This window comes from Salvelinus alpinus, chromosome 30, assembly GCF_045679555.1.
Source record: "Salvelinus alpinus chromosome 30, SLU_Salpinus.1, whole genome shotgun sequence".
In the NCBI taxonomy this organism is placed as follows: domain Eukaryota; kingdom Metazoa; phylum Chordata; class Actinopteri; order Salmoniformes; family Salmonidae; genus Salvelinus; species Salvelinus alpinus.
Genome location: NC_092115.1, coordinates 43627781 through 43652285, shown reverse-complemented (window position 1 = coordinate 43652285; position 24505 = coordinate 43627781). Strand labels below are relative to the sequence as shown.

At 44.0% G+C, this 24505-nt stretch overlaps 1 protein-coding gene across 1 annotated transcript in view; it reads right to left on the bottom strand.

Moving 5' to 3' along the window:
* The window catches only part of LOC139559789 (neurocan core protein-like), a 68121-nt gene extending 48810 nt beyond the window's left edge, over nt 1-19311 (bottom strand). Inside the window, exon 1 of the mRNA XM_071376144.1 lies at nt 18959-19311. The gene's annotated coding sequence lies outside the window, so the exon portion shown is untranslated. The remainder of the gene's footprint in view (nt 1-18958) is intronic.
* Nucleotides 19312-24505: the final 5194 nt, after the last annotated feature.

Below are 24505 nucleotides of genomic sequence, written 5' to 3'. Positions count from 1 at the left end.
AGCTCCGGGCTGAGGGACGGCAGCTCCGGGCTGAGGGACGGCAGCTCCGGGCTGAGGGACGGCAGCTCCGGACTGGCTGGCGGATCCTGGCTGGCTGGCGGATCCTGGCTGGCTGACGGCTCTGGCTGGTCATGGCTGGCTGACGGCTCTGGCTGGTCATGGCTGGCTGACGGCTCTGGCTGGTCATGGCTGGCTGACGGCTCTGGCTGATCCGGTCTGGCGGAAGGCTCTGGCTGATCCGGTCTGGCGGAAGGCTCTGGCTGATCCGGTCTGGCGGAAGGCTCTGGCTGATCCGGTCTGGCGGAAGGCTCTGGCTGATCCGGTCTGGCGGAAGGCTCTAGCGGCTCCGGTCTGGCGGAAGGCTCTAGCGGCTCCTGTCTGGCGGACGGCTCTAGCGGCTCCTGTCTGGCGGACGGCTCTGTAGGCTCATGGCAGACGGGCGGCTATGCAGGCTCATGGCAGACGGGCGGCTTTGCAGGCTCATGGCAGACGGACAGTTCAGACGGCGTTGGGCAGACGGGCAGTTCAGGCGCCGCTGGGCAGACGGGCAGTTCAGGCGCCGCTGGGCAGACGGGCAGTTCAGGCGCCGCTGGGCAGACGGGCAGTTCAGGCGCCGCTGGGCAGACGGGCAGTTCAGGCGCCGCTGGGCAGACGGGCAGTTCAGGCGCCGCTGGGCAGACGGCAGACTCTGGCCGGCTGAGACGCACTGTAGGCCTGGTGCGTGGTACCGGAACTGGAGGTACCGGGCTAAGGACACGCACCTTCAGGCTAGTGCGGGGAACAACAACAGGGCACACTGGACTCTCGTGGCGCACTCTAGGCCTGGTGCGTGGTACCGGAACTGGAGGTACCGGGCTGAGGGCACGCACCTTAGGGCGAGTGCGGGGAGAAGGAACAGTGCGTACAGGGCTCTGGAGACGCACAGGAGGCTTGGTGCGTGGTGCCGGAACTGGAGGCACTGGGCTCTGGAGATGCACTGGAAGCCTGGTGCGTGGTGTCGGCACTGGTGGTACTAGGCTGGGGCGGGAAGGTGGCGCCGGATATACCGGACCGTGAAGGAGGACACGTGCTCTTGAGCACCGAGCCTCCCCAACCTTACCAGGTTGAATGGTCCCCGTAGCCCTGCCAGTGCGGCGAGGTGGAATAGCCCGCACTGGGCTATGCAGGCGAACCGGGGACACCACCTGTAAGGCTGGTGCCATGTACGCCGGCCCGAGGAGACGTACTGGAGACCAGATACGTTGGGCCGGCTTCATGGCACTCGGCTCGATGCCCAACCTAGCCCTCCCAGTGCGGCAAGGTGGAATAGCCCGCACTGGGCTAAGCACGCGTACTGGGGACACCGTGCGCTTTACCGCATAACACGGTGTCTGACCAGTACGACGCCCTCTTACTCCACGGCAAGCCCGGGGAGTTGGCTCAGGTATCCAACCCGGCTTCGCCACACTCCCCTTTATCCCCCCCCAAGAAATTTTTGGGTGTTACTCACGGGCCTCCAGCCTTGCTTCCGTGCTGCCTCCTCATAACGTCGCCTCTCCGCTTTCGCTGCCTCCTTCTTCTCCCGAGAGCGGCGATTCTCTCCAACCCTTCCCCAGGGTCCTTTTCCGTCCATGATCTCCCAAGACCATTCCTCCTGTGTCCAGTAGTCCTGTGTACTGGGCCGCTGCTGCTCCCCGTTGCTACGCTGCTTGGTCCGGGTTTGGTGGGTGTTTCTGTAACGGTTTTCTTCTTGGGATGAAGGAGAGGACCAAAATGCAGCGTAGCCAGTGCTCAACATGTTTAATTAAACAATAACCGTGAACACTTAACAAATAACAAAATAACAAACCGTGAAAACCGAGACAGTCCTATCTGGTGCAGAACAAACACAGAGACAGGAAACAAACACCCACAAAAGCCTACTGCCTATGGCTACCTTAAATATGGCTCCCAATCAGAGACAAATGAATGACAGCTGTCTCTGATTGAGACCCAATCTAGGCAGCCATAGACATAACTAGACAACCTAACAAACACTATCCCATACACATACAACACCCATAGACTAACCAAACACATACAACATACAATGCCCACCCCAACTCACGCCCTGACCAACTAAACATAATCAAAATAACATAAAAATAGGTCAGGAACGTGACACATTGGATGTTGTTAACGCCTTCTTCTAAGACTCCTTTCTGCACATCTTCCTTTATTTCGCACGCAGAGTTGTCTTAGGCGGAGAAAAGAACTCAAGGAGGCTCTAGAATGTGTCGGCAAATGGGGCTGTCCATTCTGATTGTATGGGCTAAATACACGACATTCTAAGAGGGCCAACAGAGCATACTGTAGAGATCCAACCAGGCAACCACCACTGTAATAGACAGGTCTGGGAGAAGGGAGATACAGTCTTGCTCTGTGTTGAGCTGCTGTCCATCAGTGCAGAACAGCAAAGGCCCTGAACCCATGCCTTCGCTATCATTACTTCAGCAGGAAAGGAAGCCTAGCCCCCCCCCCCCCCCCCCCGCCCCCCGCCCCCCTCCCACCCCCCTGCCTCAAAGCATTCGACCAAGTCTTTCAGTGGGATTTTCCCTTAAAGTTTGCTTTGGAGGATTTTCGGCACTTCCAAACCGAAATGGAAATCGAAGGATGAAACTGCTACGCTCCACAAGAGAAATTGAAAACCAGGGAAATACACAGCATTGATCCATCCAGCTTTCCACCCCATGTTTGTGTAAGGAAGGGGGACACCTCTAAATCACCCCCTACGATCGCATACATCGAGTGGGCATGAGCTCTCTCCCCGGCCTGCTCTCATTACCACAGATATGAGCAGGTGTGTGTGTGTGTGTGTGTGTGTGTGTGTGTGTGTGTGTGTGTGTGTGTGTGTGTGTGTGTGTGTGTGTGTGTGTGTGTGTGTGTGTGTGTGTGTGTGTGTGTGTGAGATACTGTAGATATACACACACACAACGCCTTCCAACTCAGCTCAGACTCACATAAATAGAGTCAGCAGTGACAGAGGGCCGTTAAGTCACTGTAGTTAATCAACCCACTAGCTGCTCCGGTCTTGATTCATGATACACAGGCACCTCAGAGCACTTCATCTGTCTCAGTGACACACACAAACACACGCTCATGCAAACACACACAAATTACCACCAGCCCAGTCGGAATGCTCTTTCTCAGAGGGGGCGCACACACACGCCATGCTCACACACGTCACACATACAACACATTAAAAAACCCTGGACGTTCTTTGTGGGATCTGCTGTCCCCTCTACCTGGCCTTGGATAGAATATCGCGCTAGTCTCCTCCCACTGGCAGAGGATCTACAGTACCTTCAGAAAGTATTCATACCCTTTGACTTTTTCCACATTTTCTTGTGTTACAGCCTGAATTGAAAATTGATTAAATTTAGATTTTGTGTAACTGGCCTACACACAATACCCCATAATGTCAAAGTGGAATTATGTGTTTTTACATGAAAAGCTGAAATGACTTGAGTCAGTAAGTATTCAACCCATTTGTTAAGGCAAGACTAAATAAGTTCAGGAGTAAAAATGTGCTTATTAACAAGTTACATAATAAGTTGCATGGATTCACTCTGTGTGCAATAATAGTGTGTTTAACATGATTTTTGAATGACTACCTAATCTCTGTACCCCACACATACAATTATCTGTATGGTCCCTCAGTAGAGCAGTGAATTTCAAACACAGATTTAATCACAAAGACCAGGGAGGTTTTCCAATGCCTCACAAAAAAACAAAAAAAACATACACTGAATACCACTTTGAGCATGGTGAACTTATTAATTACATTTTGGATGGTGTATCAATACACCCAGTCACTGCACATATACGGGTGTCCTTCATAAAACTCAGTTGCCAGAGAAGAAGGAAACCGCCCAGGGATTTCACTATGAGGCCAATGGTTACTTTAAAACAGTTACAGAATTTAATAGCTGTGATAGAAGAAAACTGAGGATGGATCAACAACATTGTAGTTACTCCACAATACTAACAAATGACAGAGTGAAAAGAAGGAAGCCTTTACAGAATATTCCAAAACAATCCTGTTTGCAATAAAGTGCTACAGTAAAACTGTAAAAAATGTGGCAAAAAATGTTTGGGGAAAATCCAACACAGCACATCACTGAGTACCACGCTTCATATTTTCAAGCATGGTGGTGGCTGCATCATGTTATGGGTATGCTTGTCATCAGCAAGGACTAGGTTGTTGTTGGGGGGGTTTTTTTGGGGGGGGGGGTAAAAATAAACAGAATAGAGCTAAGCACAGGCAAAATCCTAGAGGAAAACCTGGTTTAGCATGCTTTTCAACAGACACTGGGCGAAATGTTCACCTTTCAGAAGGAGCATAACCTAAAACACAAGGTCAAATATACACTGAAGTTGCTTATCAAGACAACATTGAATGTTCCTGAGTGGCCAAATTACAGTTTTGACTTACAGTGCATTCGGAAAGTATTCTGACCCCTTCCTTTTAAAAAAAAATGCTGTCATCTTACAGCCTTCTTCAAAAATGTATAAATTATGTTTTTCTCATCAATTTACATAAAATACCCCATAATGACGAAGCAAAAACAGGTTTTGCAAATGTATTAAAAATAAAAAACTGAAATACTTTATTTCTATAAGTATTCAGACACTTTGCTATGAGACTCAAAACGGATCAATGTTTCCATTGATCATCCTTGAGATGTTTCTACAACTTGATTGGAGTCCACCTGTGGTAAATTCAATTGATTGGACATGATTTGGAAAGGCACACACCTGTCTATATAAGGTCCCACAGTTGACAGTGCATGTCAGAGCAAAAACCAAGCCATGAGGTCGAAGGCATTGTTCGTAAAGCTCCGAGACGGGATTGTGTCGAGGCACAGATCTGGTGAAGGGTACCAAAAAATGTCTCAGAAATGTCTCATCAGGGAGACCAACTCAGTGGTCTCCCTGATTCTTAAACGGAAGTTTGGAACCACCGAGACTCTTCCTAGAGCTGGCCGCCCAGCCAAATTGAACAATCGGGGGAGAAGGGCCTTGGTCAGGGAGGTGACCAAGAACCCGATGGTCACTCGGACAGAGCTCTAGAGTTTCACTGTGGAGATGGGAGAACCTTCCAGAAAGACAACCATCTCTGCAGCACTCCACCAATCAGGCCATTATGGTAGAGTAGCCAGACGGAAGCCACTCCTCAGTAAAAGGCACATGACAGCTCGCTTGGAGTTTGCCAAAAGGCACCTAAATGACTCTCAGACCATGAGAAACAATATTCTCTGGTCTGATGAAACCACGATTGAACTCTTTGGCCTGACTGCAAAGCATCACGTCTGGAGGAACCCTGGCACCATCCCTACCGTGAAGCATGGTGGTGTCAGGACCTCAGACTGGGGTGAAGGTTTACCTTCCAACAGGACAACGACCCTAAGCAATTGGCCAAGACAACGCAGGATTGGCTTCGGGACAAGTCTCAATGTCCTTGAGTGGCCCAGCCAGAGCCCGGACATGAACCCGATCGAACATCTCTGGAGAGACCTGAAAATAGCTGTGCAGTAACGCTCCCCATCCAACCTCACAGAGTTTGAGAGGATCTGCAGAGCAGAATGGGAGAAACTCCCCAAATACAGGTGTGCCAAGCTTGTAGCATCATACCCAAGAAGACTCGAGGCTGTAATCACTGCCAAAGGTGCTTCAACAAAGTACTGAGTAGAGGGTCTGAATACTTATGTAAATGTGATACGTTTTTTAATTTTTAATACATTTGCAAAAATGTTTAAAAAAAAAACGTTTTTCCTTTGTCATTATGAGGTATTGTGTGTAGATTGATGAGGGGAAAAAACGATGTAATCCATTTTAGAATAAGGCTGTAATTTAACAAAATGTGGAAAAAGTTAAGGGGTCTGAAAACTTTCTGAAAGTCTGTCTAGCAATGATCAACAACCAACTTGACAGCGCTTAAATAATTTTTTAAAGGATAATGTTTATAGTGTGCAATCCAGGTGTGCAAAGCTTTTAGAGACTTGCCCAGAATGACTCACACCTACCAAATGTGATTCTAACATGTATTGACACAGAGGTGTGAATACGCACACGACCAGTGAAAAGTTTTAGAACACCTACTCATTCAAGGGTTTTTCTTTATTTGTACTATTTTCTACATTGTAGAATAATAGTGAATACATCAGAACTATGAAATAACACATATAGAATGTATCATGTAGTAACCAAAAAACTGTAACACAAATGGAAATATATTTTATAATTTGAGATTCTTCAAATAGTCACGCTTTGCCTTCATGACAGCTTTGCACACTCTTGGCATTCTCTCAACCTGCTTCACCTGGAACGCTTTTCCAACATTCTTGAAGGAGTTCCCACAAATGCTGAGCACTTGTTGGCTGCTTTTCCTTCACTCTGCGTTCCAACCCATCCCAAACCATCTCAATTTGGTTAAGGTCGGGGGATTGTGGAGGCCAGGTCATCTAATGCATCACTCTCCTACTCACTCTCCTTCTTGGTCTAATAGCCCTTACACAGCCTGGATGTGTGTTGGGTCATTGTCCTCTTGAAAAACAAATGATAGTCCCACTAAGCGCAACCCAGATGGGATGGCGTATCACGCTGTAACAACAACATTTGGAATTAGTCAAGGGTGTATGAATACTTTGTGAAGGCACTGCAAGTCTCAATGCCTCCTGGGAAAAGGAGGTCAGTAACTGTTCAATAGTGTTTCATGAGTTAATTAAGAGGACACACTTTCGTTGCCAACAACGACCTGGGGGAAAGTTGCAGGCCCCAGTTGATGCAACAGACTATTAAACTTCCCTTGATATTTCATTACGTGTCAATCTAGGAAGGAATGTTCAGTCATTTTGACTGTGTGCGTGCGTGGGCGCGCGTGTGTAAGTGTTTGGCTTTTATAGAGCAAAGCACTGTTTTATAAAGAGAAACTGTTTCATAAAGCAAAACTGTCAGACGTTGCTTCATGTTTTTTTCTCTCGCTGGGGACCTGGCAGCTGAAAATGACTTTCCTCTCTTTCCTCCTCCTTAATCATGTCTTACAAAAACAATTACCCCTTCAGAGCGGCGGAGGGCTCCAAATGATGGACAGACTAAGTGAGGGGTAGAGAGGAGAGGCGTGGGCCACTTTAAAACCAACTAGTAAAATAACGCCAAATCGAACTGCCAATTTGAAATTTAAAAGCTCTTTGAAAATAGACAGGCAGGCTGGCACAGGTGGTAACCTGGCATAATGCTATTCGCATTGCTATGATACGGCGTGGACTGGGGCTGTACCTCACAGGTGGTAACCTGGCATAATGCTATTCGCATTGCTATGATACGGCGTGGACTGGGGCTGTACCTCACAGGTGGTAACCTGGCATAATGCTATTCGCATTGCTATGATACGGCGTGGACTGGGGCTGTACCTCACAGGTGGTCTTGTGCTTTGACATTGTGGATGGGTTTTAATTGCTGTACTCTGTCTTCTAGGAGCAGAACATTGTTTGTGCCATAATCTTGAGAAGGTCACGTGCTCGGTAATATTTATCATCTGTGAGAACATCATTCTTTATCCCTATAGGCTCAGCATGGCATTGTGACATAATAACAGGAAAGACTAAATGACTCAGCAACAGAAAAACCTAAGTCATGGGTACATTTGTCTAGGAAATAGGAAGTAGACAGAGAATTGCACAGTAATTACTTAAGACATTATCAGAAGTAGCTACCCGACTAAAACTCCCCTCCACCCGCCCAACCCAAATCCTCATCTGAAGATCTGAACACCAGGAAAGGTAATTGAGCTGAATCAGGCATTTTTCTGGCCACCCCTCATAGCCTGGTTCCTCTCTAGGTTTCTTCCTAGGTTTTGGCCTTTCTAGGGAGTTTTTCCTAGCCACCGTGCTTCTACACCTGCATTGCTTGCTGTTTGGGGTTTTAGGCTGGGTTTCTGTACAGCACTTTGATATATCAGCTGATGTACGAAGGGCTATATAAATACATTTGATTTGATTTGATTATTCTCTCCCTGCTACCCCCAAGGTATTTTGATCTGTGTGTTTGCCTAGTGACACACACTTTCCACTTGTGTGTCGAATATGTCAGGTGAATAATCACACTCAAAACAGCTAATGACTCATGAAATGCTGCTGGTGGGACTCATGAGAAGAGAGAGGCTCTGAAATCCTCTGCTGTAGCAGAGATAGGATGCAGCTGTGAGGAGAGGAGAGGAGCAACGTGGTCTCAAGGAAATGTTTATTATTCTGTGACACTCCATTTAGTATGATGTTATGTTACGTTAGGTTAAATTATAAATGGAATAGGGGTCTTCCAATATCATACGAATATATAGTATTATACATCTTACCTGGTCATACAATAGCATACGAATTAGAATATATAGTATTATACATCTTACCTGGCCATACAATATCATACGAATTAGAATATATAGTATTATACATCTTACCTGGCCATACAATATCATACGAATTAGAATATATAGTATTATACATCTTACCTCGCCATACAATAGCATACGAATTAGAATATATAGTATTATACATCTTACCTGGCCATACAATAGCATACAAATTAGAGGATATATAGTATTATACATCTTACCTGGCCATACAATAGCATACGAATTAGAATATATAGTATTATACATCTTACCTGGCCATACAATAGCATACGAATTAGAATATATAGTATTATACATCTTACCTGGCCATACAATAGCATACAAATTAGAGGATATATAGTATTATACATCTTACCTGGTCATACAATATCATACGAATTAGAATATATAGTATTATACATCTTACCTGGCCATACAATATCATACGAATTGGAATATATAGTATTATACATCTTACCTGGCCATACAATATCATACGAATTGGAATATATAGTATTATACATCTTACCTGGCCATACAATATCATACGAATTGGAATATATAGTATTATACATCTTACCTGGCCATACAATAGCATACGAATTAGAATATATAGTATTATACATCTTACCTGGCCATACAATAGCATACGAATTAGAATATATAGTATTATACATCTTACCTGGCCATACAATAGCATACGAATTAGAATATATAGTATTATACATCTTACCTGGCCATACAATAGCATACGAATTAGAATATATAGTATTATACATCTTACCTGGCCATACAATAGCATACGAATTGGAATATATAGTATTATACATCTTACCTGGCCATACAATAGCATACGAATTAGAATATATAGTATTATACATCTTACCTGGCCATACAATAGCATATGAATTGGATGATGTAAGTTATCATATGTCTTGGAGGACGTATAGTATTATATGTCTTTCTCTGAGACCAGCTTGTTTGTTGCATTGTAACAACAATGGAGAATTTACGTTGATGGTGAGGTGAACTAACAACAAAGGTTACGATAATTTACTTGAAAAGTTGGGGGAACTAAAACGACAAAGGTTAGGTGAATTGGGTTAAGTTTAGAATAAGGGTTAGGGGAAGGGGTTAGCTAAAATGCTACAGTTGTCCCCAACGTGACTCGAACATGCAACATTTGGATTGCTAGATGGTCGCGGATTACGACCACCCATCCTCCCCGACCAACCTCCCTACTTTTGTTTCTGTCTAAAGTAACTAGACCATTTGTAGGCATCATACGCCTTGGAGGTGCTCAGAAATACGGAGAGTAAGTTTCGTATGGCTCTGAGACCAGGCTGAGAGGAAAGGAGAGGAGAGTAGAGGAATCAGAGAGGAAAGGAATCAGAGAATGAAAAAATGTACAAGGCTTCTGATATGATGGAGGGAGGGTTTAGTTTAATAGGATCCCCATTAGCTACTGCACATGTAACAGCTACTCTTCCTGGTGTCCACATAAAACATATCAAATACATGACAAAGTACAAAGCAGTCATATACAAATAACAACATAAGATATTACATTAAATAAAATACTAAGAAATAAAATAATGACGTATAGGAAAGAGACCAAGAGACAACAAAAATACTATTTACACACTAATTATATATCCATATTTGTGAGAGAAAAGAGGAGAGAAGGAGAGAGGAAGGATAAGAAAATGAATTAAGGTTTAGGACAAAGAGAGAGAGTTAGACAAATATAATTACAAATGCTATCTCAGAAAAAAAGGGTTCCAAAAAACGTTCTCCAGCTGTCCCCATAGGAGAACCCTTTTTGATTCCAGGTAGAATCCTTTTGGGTTCCACGTAGAGCCCTCTATGGAACAGGTTCTACATGGAACCGAAAAGGGTTCTCCTATGGGGACAGCCAAATAACCTTTTTAGGTTCTAGGTAGCACCTTGTAGATGCAAAATGACTGCCAAACGGATGTGGAAAAGAAGACATCGCAGCTAGGCAGTGAAACACAACGCCGTTTATCTTTAAAATGGCATCAATCACAAGTAGGTCACATAAGCGATGATTTCCATTGGGCTTGATGATTATTGGAGCAAATAGCCTGGGACCATGCAGCGGTAAGCCCCACAATATTGAGGTTACCGCCCAGAACATAAGCATGACAGATGGTGGTTGATCAAGCCATCTACAGTAAGTCTACTCAATCATACTGTACTAACCATACTGTAACAGCTTACCAGCCGTCCATACCCCTCTTTCTGTCTCCCATGTTCTAACATCTTAAGTGGGGGGACTGAATGGGACTACTATATTTACCTTGCTGTTAGTCTATACAACCATATGGCTCTACAAATAAAATATATTATTATTATTGCTACCCAAACAAAGACCATAACCCTCTCACTCTGTCTCCTTACATCTTAAGTGGGGGAAGGGAATGAGACCACTGACCAACCTACTGCAACATCCTCTTGTCACCGAGCTTATGAGATGAGGTTCTAATGAAAGGCTAAGATTTGGCCTCGCTGCGTGCCAGAGACAGAGATACAGTAATCTCATCTGTCTAGAAGGTGGTGCAAAGACAGCCACGTCTAATGACTCTGAGGTCATTCAAGAATTATAATGCTTCATATCATTACTGAGGAGCAGTAGCCTAATTACAGCGTTATCACATTACGCAATGCCTACAGATACAATACCATATTGATCACATACACATACATATATATACAAAGTTGGTTACACTTGCTTTTTAACACATAAAGCCAGTACGTTGGTTGATTGAGCTGCGTTGATTGAGTGCATTTTGCATCTGTCTTCACTGACAGCTCCCTGCTGTCAGTGTAGACACACACACACACACACACACACACACACACACACACACACACACACACACACACACACACACACACACACACACACACACACACACACACACACACACACACACACACACACACACACACTGCATGAAAGTCTTCCACTGATACATGAAATGCTAATAGTCCCGTTGCAGTGGTATAGCTCCACAGGGGGCTCTATACCACTATGCCTTTGTATCTCTCTCAGGTACGCAGCACCGGAGTAAAGCACACCAGGGTGTATTGCACATAAGTCACGTAGAAGCACTGTGCTCAGTTATGCTATATTTTAGCTTTATATAGCAATACTTATTTGATAAGTATGTTGAATATATATTTATATATATCATATATATCAAATAACGGAACTATTAACATTTCATTTATCAGTGGAAGACTTTCATGCAGTGTGTGTGTGTGTGTGTGTGTGTGTGTGTGTGTGTGTGTGTGTGTGTGTGTGTGTGTGTGTGTGTGTGTGTGTGTGTGTGTGTGTGTGTGTGTGTGTGTGTGTCTACACTGACAGCAGGGGGCTGTCAGCGAAGACAGATGCAAAATGCACTCAATCAACGCAGCTCAATCAACCAACATACTGGATTTATGTGTTAAAAAGCAAGTGTAACCAACTTTGTAACGTTGTGCGAGAGATGGTGATAGAGAGAGAGAGAGATGTGACAGAAGGAACAGTCACAATACATATGAATAGCAGCAGATACAGTTGAAGTCGGAAGTTTACATACACTAAGTTGACTGTGCCTTTAAACAGCTTGGAAAATTCCAGAAAATTATGTCATGGCTTTAGAAGCTTCTGATAGGCTAATTGACAACATTTGAGTCAATTGGAGGTGTACTGTGGATGCATTTCAAGGCCTACTTTCAAACTCAGTGCCTCTTTGCTTGACATCATGGGAAAGTCAAAAGAAATTAGGCAAGACCTCAGAAAAAAAATTGTAGACCTCCACAAGTCTGGTTCATCCTTGGGAGCAATTTCCAAACGCCTGAAGGTACCACATTCATCTGTACAAACAATAGTACGCAAGTATAAACACCATGGGACCACGCAGCCGTCATACCGCTCAGGAAGGAGATGCGTTCTGTCTCCTAGAGATGAACGTACTTTGGTGCGAAAAGTGCAAATCAATCCCAGAACAACAGCAAAGGACCTTGTGAAGATGCTGGAGGAAACAGGTACAAAATAATTGATATCCACAGTAAAACGAGTCCTATATCGACATAACCTGAAAGGCCGCTCAGCAAGGAAGAAGCCACTGCTCCAAAACCGCCATAAAAAAGCCAGATTACAGTTTGCAACTGCACATGGGGACAAAGATCGTACTTTTTGGAGAAATGCCCTATGGTCTGATGACACAAAAATATAACTGTTTGGCCATAATAACCATCGTTATGTTTGGAGAAAAAAGGGGGAGGCTTGCAAGCCGAAGAACACCACCCCAACTGTGAAGCACGGGGGTGGCATCATCATGTTGTGGGGGTGCTTTGCTGCAGGAGGGACTGGTGCACTTCACAAAATAGATGGTATCATGAGGGAGGAAAATTATGTTGATATATTGAAGCAACATCTCAAGACATCAGTCAGGAAGTTAAAGCTTGGTCGCAAATGGGTCTTCCAAATGGACAATGACCCCAAGCATACTTCCAAAGTTGTGGCAAAATGGCTTAAGGACAGCAAAGTCAAGGTATTGGAGTGGCCATCACAAAGACCTGACCTCCATCCTATAGAAAATTTGTGGGCAGAACTGAAAAAGCATGTGCGTGCAAGGAGGCCTACAAACCTGACTCAGTTACACCAGCTCTGTCAGGAGGAATGGGCCAAAATTCACCCAACTTATTTTGGGAAGCTTGTGGAAGGCTACCCAAAACGTTTGACCCAAGTGAAACAATTTAAAGGCAATGCTACCAAATACTAATTGAGTGTATGTAAACTTCTGACCCACTGGGAATGTGATGAAAGAAATACAAGCTGAAATAAATCACTCTACTATTATTCTGACATTTCACATTCTTAAAATAAAGTGGTGATCCTAACTGACCTAAGACAGGGAATTTTTACTCAGATTAAATGTCAGGAATTGTGAAAAACGGAGTTTAAATGTATTTGGCTAAGGTGTATGTAAACTTCCGACTTCAACTGTAGCTAGGGGCTGTTAAGACGCCTGCGCCGGGTCCGTTACTCCAGCTGTATGTCTGGTAGGGGTCAGAGGTGAACGGCTATAGGTGAGAGGTCAATGTGGCTGGTAACATCAGGTTGAAGGGATCAGGTGCATGGGCAGTGGCTTTGGCCTAGATTCAATCAGATCGAGAGTTAATAACCTACGTTGGCCGACATCCGCATAGCGGATGTTTTGGCGGTGTTGGAAGTGGAACTGCAGTATGAGCTGACAAAGTGGCGAGCGGCTGCTCTTGTGTGTCACAAACCACTCCCTTATTATCCATACAGGGTTAAAGTTCAAACGGCGATAGAAAGTTTAAGTCTATCGATGATAGAAATAATGTCCGTTTTCATGTTCATTTGGATGGAGGAATTATAGCCTCAGTCTAATCGAGGTGTAGACAATAGAATAATACGCAGTTGAGTGTTTGGACCTGTAACGCAGCTGTATGATGAACTTCTAAAGCGGTCGCATGGCATTTGTCAAAAATCGGCGACAGTAACACAAGGAGCCGCTTGTGGATTTGACAGCTCTTACGCAGTTCCACCTCCGACACGCCAAAACAACCACTATGCGGGTGTCGGCTATAGCACGGATCCGATAGGATCTATCCCTTCGACTTCAATCCACCCACTGGGAGAGATGGGGTGCATCCGAAATGGCACCCTATTCCTGATATAGTGCACTATTTTTGTAGTAATATAGAGAATAGGGTGCCATTTCAGACATAGCCATGGCCAGAGAAGTGGCCATCAAACTGTAAAAAGAAATGATACATTCAGGCTAAGAGGTGCTGGCGCCACAGAGATAAACTACTTCCATTTCAATGGCTGCCACTTCATCCAGGAGTTTACATGTTTAATGACCCGCAGAAGAGGTGCTCAGTCCACAGAATATAAACTAGGTGCATAAAAAAAAAAAAGAGTTTTACCACATACTAACATTTATTGCAGATATAGCCTTGGTCTGAGCAACGGCGCGTCGGTAATAAACGTCATGTATTGAATGTGCATGAAAGTTGTCGTCATGGACTTCTTTACTCCCCTAAGAAATAACACCGATGACAAAATTCAATCATCATTGGACACTAGGATGTGACTAGACCCTGGGGAGTAGCACTTCGTTTTTGGAGGTCATATGGAGATCATATGGAGGTCATATGGAGTCTTCTGGCAACCAGTATACCGAGTAACACAAGGGTCAATAACATGATAATACGGTCATGTAGCCTTTATCCAAAGCGACTTCAAGTTCTGTCTTATACGGAGTGTACGTACTGTAGCTCATGTCGGGATCATCCTTCAACTCTGGTTTCGCAAGAGCCAACCAGCTGAGAAGCTCCAACCAATGTGGAGCCATCGGGAGATGTGTCAAAAAGCTTGCTCTGGAGCAGCTCAAACAGGAATACTAAACATGATAGCATGACCTTCAGCATCTGCTACCAGTCAATACCAAAGAAAGGAGACTCTCCGCTGACAAGAAACAAAGAGAGAGGCCGTTCTCTTGGTGTGAGAACCTTTTAGCCGTGGTGCAGTGGTCTTATGTGGTCTTATCCAGGCCTGTGGAGATTGGTTTGGAGGGGGGGGGGGGGGGGGGGGTCAGTCCATCCCAGGGTGCAAATAGTAAACTTGATTGATGGCTCGATCCGTCCCCCTCTGGGTTGCTCGTCATTGGAGACTTCACAGCAGGGGAAACAGAGAGAGAGAGAGAATCTGAGGTGGAAAATATCTCTCCCACCCCTATTCTTGAAATTGTTCAAATTCAAGGCAGAGTGAGGTGTACGTCAGCAATACACGGGAGCTCAAAGATTAACATCTGCCAAAATGGAGGAAATAAATCTTTCACTCAAAACTGTATTTTCAGTCCGATTCAATCGTATTGCATACAGAACATAATGGGTTCACACAATGGTAGCCACAATGCTTTTCTTCTTTAAAAAAAAGCATACGAAATGGTAGCAAAGCCAAATCCAAGCACAATATGCACCACATACAATCTAAAAGGTAAATACCAGCTACTGCATCATAGCCTACATTTCTATGGTAGGTTTACTTGAATATGTCACAATGGAACTGTCCAGGTTAAAACATGCCCAATAAACAAGATAAGACAAAAAAGTGGCCTATTCCCCTGTTGTTTGTGTCACAATGACCACATGATTAAGTTGCCACTTCACAACTCTACAGTACCAATCCTCTGGGCTTTTGGTACAGTTCTTAGTGTGTCAAAGGTTGTGGGTTCGATTCCAGCAAGGGACTAATCCCCCATTATTGTTGCATTTGCACAATGCTTAGCAAGCACAACATTAAAAACCCAATTATGAAATAGTTAGTAACACAATAACAACACACATTTAGAACACACCCCCCCAAAGCCCTTATAATAGTGATTACCATAGCACTTTTCTCAAGAACAAGTCAAATCACTTCACACTGTATAGTTTAACTCCCATCCACCACTAACGTGTAGCAGTTTCATACCACACAGTTCACAGTAACAGACTCCGTGTCTGAAAATAACATCTAGCTGTCGATTATCATAAACCACAACCTTCTGGCCACTGAAAAACGTCCAAACTGGCAACTGAATAGAGAAACTGCAGTCTCTTAGATAGTTAATCATTTCATATCCTCTCCAGGCACCTGAAATATATTAGTTTCCAGGGTGTGCTGACACTGACATTTTCTGCACATATTGGCAACTAAAATCAACATGTTGCCAGTTCAGAGACACGTTGCCAGTTCAGCCCTTCTCTATCCAAACAGCCCTTCCTGATTGTGCTCAGTGGACCCTTTCCGCCTGTGCTCAGTGGTTCTGAAGAATATCTTCAACATTATAGACCTATGGCTATTTCTGAGATGCCATAGGTCCGTATTCGCATTTTCCAACACAAATCAGTGATTCTGGCCTATGGTCCAGGTATAGCTTTGGGAATTTTCTTGGGAATTATTTATCTTGGGGAATTTCCCTATTGTGAAAAATGACCAATATTTCTAGCCACAAGCCTAGCCACAATTAGCTGTGGGGTAGTGGGAGCTGGCTGCACAAACACTTGTAAAGGTTACACTGGCATACAGTAGGTTGCATAGTAATGACATCTGGCCCATGCCGTGGTTAACCAGCCTGCCAGTAGATTTGGCTAGCCTAGCACACTTCTTTATTTCTCCTTCAGCAGGTCGGCTCCTCCCATCCTCTCCTCCCAGGGGAGGCATGCAGCCTGTCTCTGATCTGATGAGGGTGTGAGGGAGGTCTGGCGGTGGTCTAGGAAACCCAGGAGTGAACTCTGCCGCACGCACCCAGACAGAATGAAAAATGCATGGGGGCCACTGGAGAAGTTTCAGTCTGGTTGGTAAGGTCCTCGTTCTCCCTGGCTCTGTCTCAGTTACTCTCTCTGTCCCTCCGTTTCTTCTCTCTCGCTCCTCTCTTTCTCCTCCCTCTTTCATTATTTACTTCCATCTCTCTGCCTGCTTATGTCTCATCTCTCTCGGCTATCTCGCTCCCTCCCTCCCCCCCATCTCTCCTTGTGGTTTCACAATGGCATCAGCCCAAACTCTGTATTGGAAAAGCTAGTTAACCTCGCCATGCTAAACTCTCTTCTTTACAAGGCCTATCAAAAAGAGTCTGTCTACTTCATACTCTAGGCCACTGGTTCCCAACCAGGGGTACTAGGACCACTGGGGGTACTTGGCCTATCTACATGGGGTACTTGAGAAGACGTATGAGACCATAGGACTACTGGTCAATTGGACACGAGGGGGTACTTCAGGGGTACTCCGGGCAGATAAAAAGTTTGGAAACCACTGCTCAAGACTAGAATAATGAATAGATAGACAAGGCTTAGGCCACTCAGACAATCTCACACAATAGACCTCATGTCAAGGTGACTAAAACAGCTCCGCTTCCTAAGACAACGTGATTGGGACATGTTCATGTGTTTGTCGGTTTAACAAGCTCTACTGTATGGTCAAGACTTTTAGAGCATTAAGCGCCAGTGTGAAACATGCCTAGCTGAAGTGGATATACTTTAGTGCTTTGGAGTCTTTGGAGTAGGACTATATAATTAGTGACCACTATGCAGGAATGTTTGTACTTTTATCCACAATGCTTTCCATCATTCTGACGCTGCTAATATTTTTACCCTGTTTCTTTGCCTCTTATGTATCAAATGAGCAGATTACAAGGCATAAAGTACATTTGAAATGGACAAATATTCTGCATGCCACAGAGAAGGAGAATGGAGAATGTTGGCAGAGAGACAGAACCAGTGCTAACATTGTCCTTTATCTCTCTTATCGCCTGTATCTCTGATGTCATGCCCAGGCCAGGCTATTGGGGTTACAGACAGCCACACCTCTGATTGGCCCTTGAGAGGTTATGTGGGTGGGACCTTTATGCATAATGGAGAACATGACAGCTGTGCAGGTGTTCTGATCACTGATCTATGTTCCAACAGCTGTCTGCCAAACGATCCCTTTCTCTATCCCTCTTTTTTCTCTCTTTTGTTTCCCCTCTCACTTTATCTGTCTCTCTCTCTCACTCTCTCTCTCTCTCACTAACTCGCACTCTCACTCACTCTCCCTCTCTCTTATTTCTTCCACACACACAACATTAACTCGAGGACCATTATATATTGAGGACGCTCTTTAAATGCCACAAATGAAAATGCAAGCCATTGCCATAAATCCCTCTTACACATTAATGGTAGCCTGCGGCATTAGAGAGTTGTGTCTCCCATTTGGCCCCTCCAGAGAAAGTGTATTTCCCTCCGAGTCTCCTGTATGAGAGAAACCCTGAGACGAGCCCGGAGATCCTTCGGTTAGAAGAAGCCGTTTTGGGGGACGCACGGGTCATAAAATGAAAAGCTCAGATCTAAATCATTCAGAAGATCACAAGAAGAAGCTGCTGCAAGCTTAGTGAGGGCGGTGTGCACGAGCAGATGTAGAGGTAGTCATGGTGATCGTCATTGATTGGCTTATAGATGACCACATCCGTCATGCATGGTATTCAACAAAGGTCAGAAGGAAGATCTGAAATAATAGCTTCGAAAATGCATAACATGTCCATACAAAAGTCATTTTAAAGTCATTTAGTATACCCTATGCTGCTTATAAGGAAAGCAGGACCCTGCTATGTCATTTTCCTGGTAGAACGCATGAAAGTAGCCTACTCCTTATACAAAAATGCATAACATGTCCATACAAAAGCCCTGTTAAAAGTCCTTATTATGCCCCGCTGGTGTCTATGCAAAGCAGGACCTGTCTATGTAATGTTCCTGTTGGAGCACCTGAAAGTACTTATACTTTGGCTGAAATCTTTGCTTGGTAGGTTGGCCAAGAAAGGCTTACAGAGCAAGATGCATCAATTCCATCCCATTGTGTCCAGGCGCCGCTGATGCACCAGTCTGCATGCAAGCTATTACCCAATTTTGTTCAGACAGGGTTAAATAACCACAAATCCTATATCAAACAAATGAAAAAGTAGACAATTCACAGACAATTAATATGTTCAATCTTACCTGAAAGAAGTTTTTACAAATTCCGCAGGAACGTCAGAGCCGTACGTTGCGCTTTTGTGCAGGTGTTTTAAACGTAGCCTACCCCGATGCTCCAATCGTATCGTCTGACTGTCAGCGATGAGTCGAATGGGTGAAACAGCAAAGAAAAATAACCGGTAAGTGAGCAAAAAAAGATTAAACGCGCTACACTTTCAGCATATAGGTCAATTGTCTGCTCCACGACTAATATTCGGCATCTGCCTCATGTCCAATTTGGAGATATCTGATCTAAATCGTGATAGACGCTTGGCGCAGGTACTCACTCCCTGTACGCCGGTGGCGAGGCTGCGGGTGAGGAGCTGAATCGGTTTGAACAAAGAGGCGAGCACTGACAGACAGACGGTTCCATCATTCAATGGAAAATAAGAGGGGGAGGCGAGGATTGGAGGAACGGATTGATTTTACATGACCATAATCCGATACCATACATAAACCTAAGGTTGATCCCTTGTCTCTGAATTAAATTAAAATTGGCACATCATGAGATTATAACTAGACTGGAGATCTCTACTGAGTTTTTAACAGTGGTGGGAAAGGTACCCAATCGTCATACTTTAGTAAAAGTATAGATACCTTAATAGAAAGTTACACAAGTAAAAGTGAAAGTCAGCCAGTAAAATACTACTTGAGTAAAAGTCTAAAAGTATTCGGTTTTAAATATACTTAAGTATCAAAAGTATATGTAATTGCTAAAATATACTTAAGTATCAAAAGTAAAAGTAAAAGTATAAATCATTTCAAATACTTTATATTAAGCAAACCAGACAGCACAATTTTCTTGTTTATTTTATTTTACAGATAGCCAGGGTCACACTCCAACACTCAGACATAATTTACAAACAAAGCATTTGTGTTTAGTGAGCCCACCAGATCCGATGCAGTAGGGATGACCAGTGATTTTCTCTTTAAGTGCGTGAATTAGACCATTTTCCTGTCCTGCTAAGCATTCAGAATGTAACGAGTACTATAGGGTATCAGGGAAAATGCATGGAGTAGAAAGTACATTATTTTCTTTGGGAATGTAGTGTAGTAAAATTCAAAGTTGTCAAAAATATAAATAGTAAAGTGAAGTACAGATACCCCAAAAAACGACTTAAGTAGTACTTCAAAGTATTTTTACTTAAGTACTTTACACCACTGAAAATAGTCCTAGGCCTACATAAAAGTAAATTCCCCTCCAGTAATTCATGTATCATTCACTTGGTTTGTGTAGCCTATGTATTCTTAATGCCAACTAAAATGCATCTTATTTCCCATATTCAGGCTTAAAATAGTTCATAAAACACCGAACACATATTTCTACCTCACTTATAAGTGTTATAAGTGTCAACACCTAGCAAAGCAATGTTAGTGGCTGTGAAATTGCACATGTAACATTAGTGAGCGCCCTGCCCTCCCTTGTCGATGCCACAGTTCTCCGGTAGCCAACATAATAAATGCCTTATGGACACATAGTTGTCTGAGATGTATCATTTGGCTAACTCAACACGGCAACAGCCCACATTGCAGCACTGCAGTGCAGTGGGGTTAATACCAACGCATCTGCATCCATCGTCGTTATAAACCGCAACATAAGAGGAAAACTTATTTTTGGTGTTGACATTAGGCCCAATGCTGCATATTTTAAAAAAGATATGGCTGTGGGTTGTGTATCTAGTCGTGTCTTCACGGAGGTAGTTGTTTGGGTGTTTGGCTTCAAAGACACCAATTAGAATGAGTCTGCTTCCATGACATTGAACTCAAGGGAACATAGTGTTCTGAAAAAAAAGGTCACTCTGTATCCCTGAATATGACAGGTTCTCCATTATTTAAGCCACACACACACACACTTACACACACTTACACACACACACACACACTCACCATTCAGGTTCCATGGTCAGGAAAAAGCCAGGGCCGTTTTGACTGATGATAGTCACTCCTGTTAACTTCTCCGGATCTTATAAAGAGAGCTAACTATTGCTAAATCAAAAGCGTATGGGGATCAGAATTTTAAAAAACAATATCACTTGTATTTACCCTCAGTTAAGTACAACCAGTCCTTTGATAGAAAGAGGGTAGTTTGTTGAGGTATCTCAGAGTGATGCAAAAAAAATGATATATTGAACAGTAAGAGGTCTGACTAACTCTTCTCTCTCTCTGCGTGACTCAACAGTAAAAGTCTGACTAACTCTTCTCTCTCTGCGTGACTCAACAGTAAAAGTCTGACTAACTCTTCTCTCTCTGCGTGACTCAACAGTAAGAGGTCTGACTAACTCTTCTCTCTCTCTGCGTGACTCAACAGTAAAAGTCTGACTAACGCTTCTCTCTCTGCGTGACTCAACAGTAAGAGGTCTGACTAACTCTTCTCTCTCTGCGTGACTCGACAGTAAGAGGCCTGACTAACTCTTCTCTCTCTGCGTTACTCGACAGTAAGAGGTCTGACTAACTCTTCTCTCTCTGCGTTACTCGACAGTAAGAGGTCTGACTAACTCTTCTCTCTCTGCGTTACTCGACAGTAAGAGGCCTGACTAACTCTTCTCTCTCTGCGTTACTCGACAGTAAGAGGTCTGACTACCTCTTCTCTCTCTGCGTTACTCGACAGTAAGAGGTCTGACTAACTCTTCTCTCTCTGCGTTACTCGACAGTAAGAGGTCTGACTAACTCTTCTCTCTCTGCGTTACTCGACAGTAAGAGGTCTGACTAACTCTTCTCTCTCTGCGTTACTCGACAGTACGAGGTCTGACTAACTCTTCTCTCTCTGCGTTACTCGACAGTAAGAGGTCTGACTAACTCTTCTCTCTCTGCGTTACTCGACAGTAAGAGGTCTGACTAACTCTACTCTCTCTGCGTTACTCGACAGTAAGAGGTCTGACTACCTCTTCTCTCTGCGTTACTCAACAGTAAGAGGTCTGACTAACTCTTCTCTCTCTGCGTTACTCGACAGTAAGAGGTCTGACTAACTCTTCTCTCTCTGCGTTACTCGACAGTAAGAGGTCTGACTAACTCTTCTCTCTCTGCGTTACTCGACAGTAAGAGGTCTGACTAACTCTTCTCTCTCTGCGTTACTCGACAGTAAGAGGTCTGACTAACTCTTCTCTCTCTGCGTTACTCGACAGTAAGAGGTCTGACTAACTCTTCTCTCTCTGCGTTACTCGACAGTAAGAGGTCTGACTAACTCTTCTCTCTCTGCGTTACTCGACAGTAAGAGGTCTGACTAACTCTTCTCTCTCTGCGTTACTCGACAGTAAGAGGTCTGACTAACTCTTCTCTCTCTGCGTTACTCGACAGTAAGAGGTCTGACTAACTCTTCTCTCTCTGCGTTACTCGACAGTAAGAGGTCTGACTAACTCTTCTCTCTCTGCGTGACTCAACAGTAAGAGGTCTGACTAACTCTTCTCTCTCTGCGTGACTCAAGCTCATAGAAGAAGACTGGCAGACGAGCCAACAAGATATAGAAGTTGAAAAATGACCGTCATTAAAAGAACTGATACATGTGTGTCTAATGAAAGATGTCGGCATCTAACTCCTCATTCAACTGAAAGACTGTACTGACTGAATATGATCCAAGTCTTTTGAAATAGTTTGACAGTTGAGCAGACGTGGGAGAGTTTGCTAAACCAGTGAAAGCTATGTCCATTTGGATTTAGAAGAACTTAAATTATAGTGTATGTGACAAGATAAGTCTTTCCAAATCTTTGAGTTATCTGACTCGTTTTATGAACAAGAAAGTAGAGGAGACAAGGTGCTCTTCACTGATGTCAATGAATCTCTCTCGCTCTCTCGCTCTCTCGCTCTCTCTCGCTCTCGCTCTCTCTCTCTCTCTCTCTCTCTCTCTCTCTCTCTCTCTCTCTCTCTCTCTCTCTCTCTCTCTCTCTCTCTCTCTCTCTCTCTCTCTCTCTCTCTCTCTCTCTCTCTCTCTCTCTCTCTCTCTCTCTCTCTCTCTCTCTCTCTCTCTCTCTCTCTCTCTCTCTCTCTCTCTCTCTCTCTCTCTCTCTCACACACACACACACACCGAGGCTGATCAGTGCAGCCTAGTCATGTGTGGTGACTTTTAGAAATGCCAGGTGTCTACCCAAACAGACAAACAATGTCAATCGCTCACCAGCGAGAAGGCAGCCATTCACAAACAACACTATCTGGTCTACCACACAGGCTTCAAGACAATAATTCTCACAGGATGATCTGCAATAATGATAGAATACAAATAGGATTTCAATCAATCATCTCATGTGAGCAAACAGCAAAACCAGAAGGAATCATCATAGACAAGGTAGAAACTTGAGGGTTTGCTCTCCTACTGAAAAAGGATGGCCTAAACCAAAGCCGTGCTGTATATATGGCCCTGGCAGAAACCTGTGTGTGTGTGTGTGTGTGTGTGTGTGTGTGTGTGTGTGTCACAAAGGTGCAGCCTGGGCAACAGCCTCCACCCTTCATACAGAGAGAAAAACTCAATTAAAGGGATTCTCCTGTACTTTTGTATACCTTTCAGCCAGTGGTTCTAAAAAGTAGCGCTCACGAGCCAAAAGTGGAAATTGCGTACTACGTTACATATGTGTAGATACAGTTGAAGTCGGAAGTTTACATACACCTTAGCCAAATACATTTAAACTCAGTTTTTCCCAATTCCTGACATTTAGTCCTAGTAAAAATTCCCTGTCTTAGGTCAGTTAGGATCACCACTTTATTTTAAGAATGTGAAATGTCAGAATAATAGTAGAGAGAATGATTTATTTCAGCTTTTATTTCATTCATCACATTCCCAGTGGGTCAGAAGTTTACATACACTCAATTAGTATTTGGTAACATTGCCTTTAAATTGTTTAACTTGCGTCAAACGTTTCAGGTAGCCTTCCACAAGCTTCCCACAATAAGTTGGGTGAATTTTGGCCCATTCCTCCTGACAGAGCTGGTGTAACTGAGTCAGGTTTGTAGGCCTCCTTGCTCGCACACGCTTTTTCAGTTTTGCCAACAAATTTTCTATAGGATGGAGGTCAGGGCTTTGTGATGTCCACTCCAATACCTTGACTTTGTTGTCCTTATGCCATTTTGCCACAACTTTGGAAGTATGCTTGGGGTCATTGTCCATTTGGAAGACCCATTTGCGACCAAGCTTTAACTTCCTGACTGATGTCTTGAGATGTTGCTTCAATATATCAACATAATTTCCCTCCCTCATGATGCCATCTATTTTGTGAAGTGCACCAGTCCCTCCTGCAGCAAAGCACCCCCACAACATGATGCTGCCACCCCAGTGCTTCACGGTTGGGTTGGTGTTCTTCGGCTTGCAAGCCTCCCCCTTTTTCCTCCAAACATAACGATGGTCATTATGGCAGAACAGTTCTATTTTTGTTTCATCAGACCAGAGGACATTTCTCCAAAAAGTACGATCTTTGTCCCCATGTGCAGTTGCAAAACGTAGTCTGTTTTTTTATGGCAGTTTTGGAGCAGTGGCTTCTTCCTTGCCGAGCGGCCTTTCAGGTTATGTCGATATAGGACTCGTTTTACTGTGGCTATAGATACTTGTGT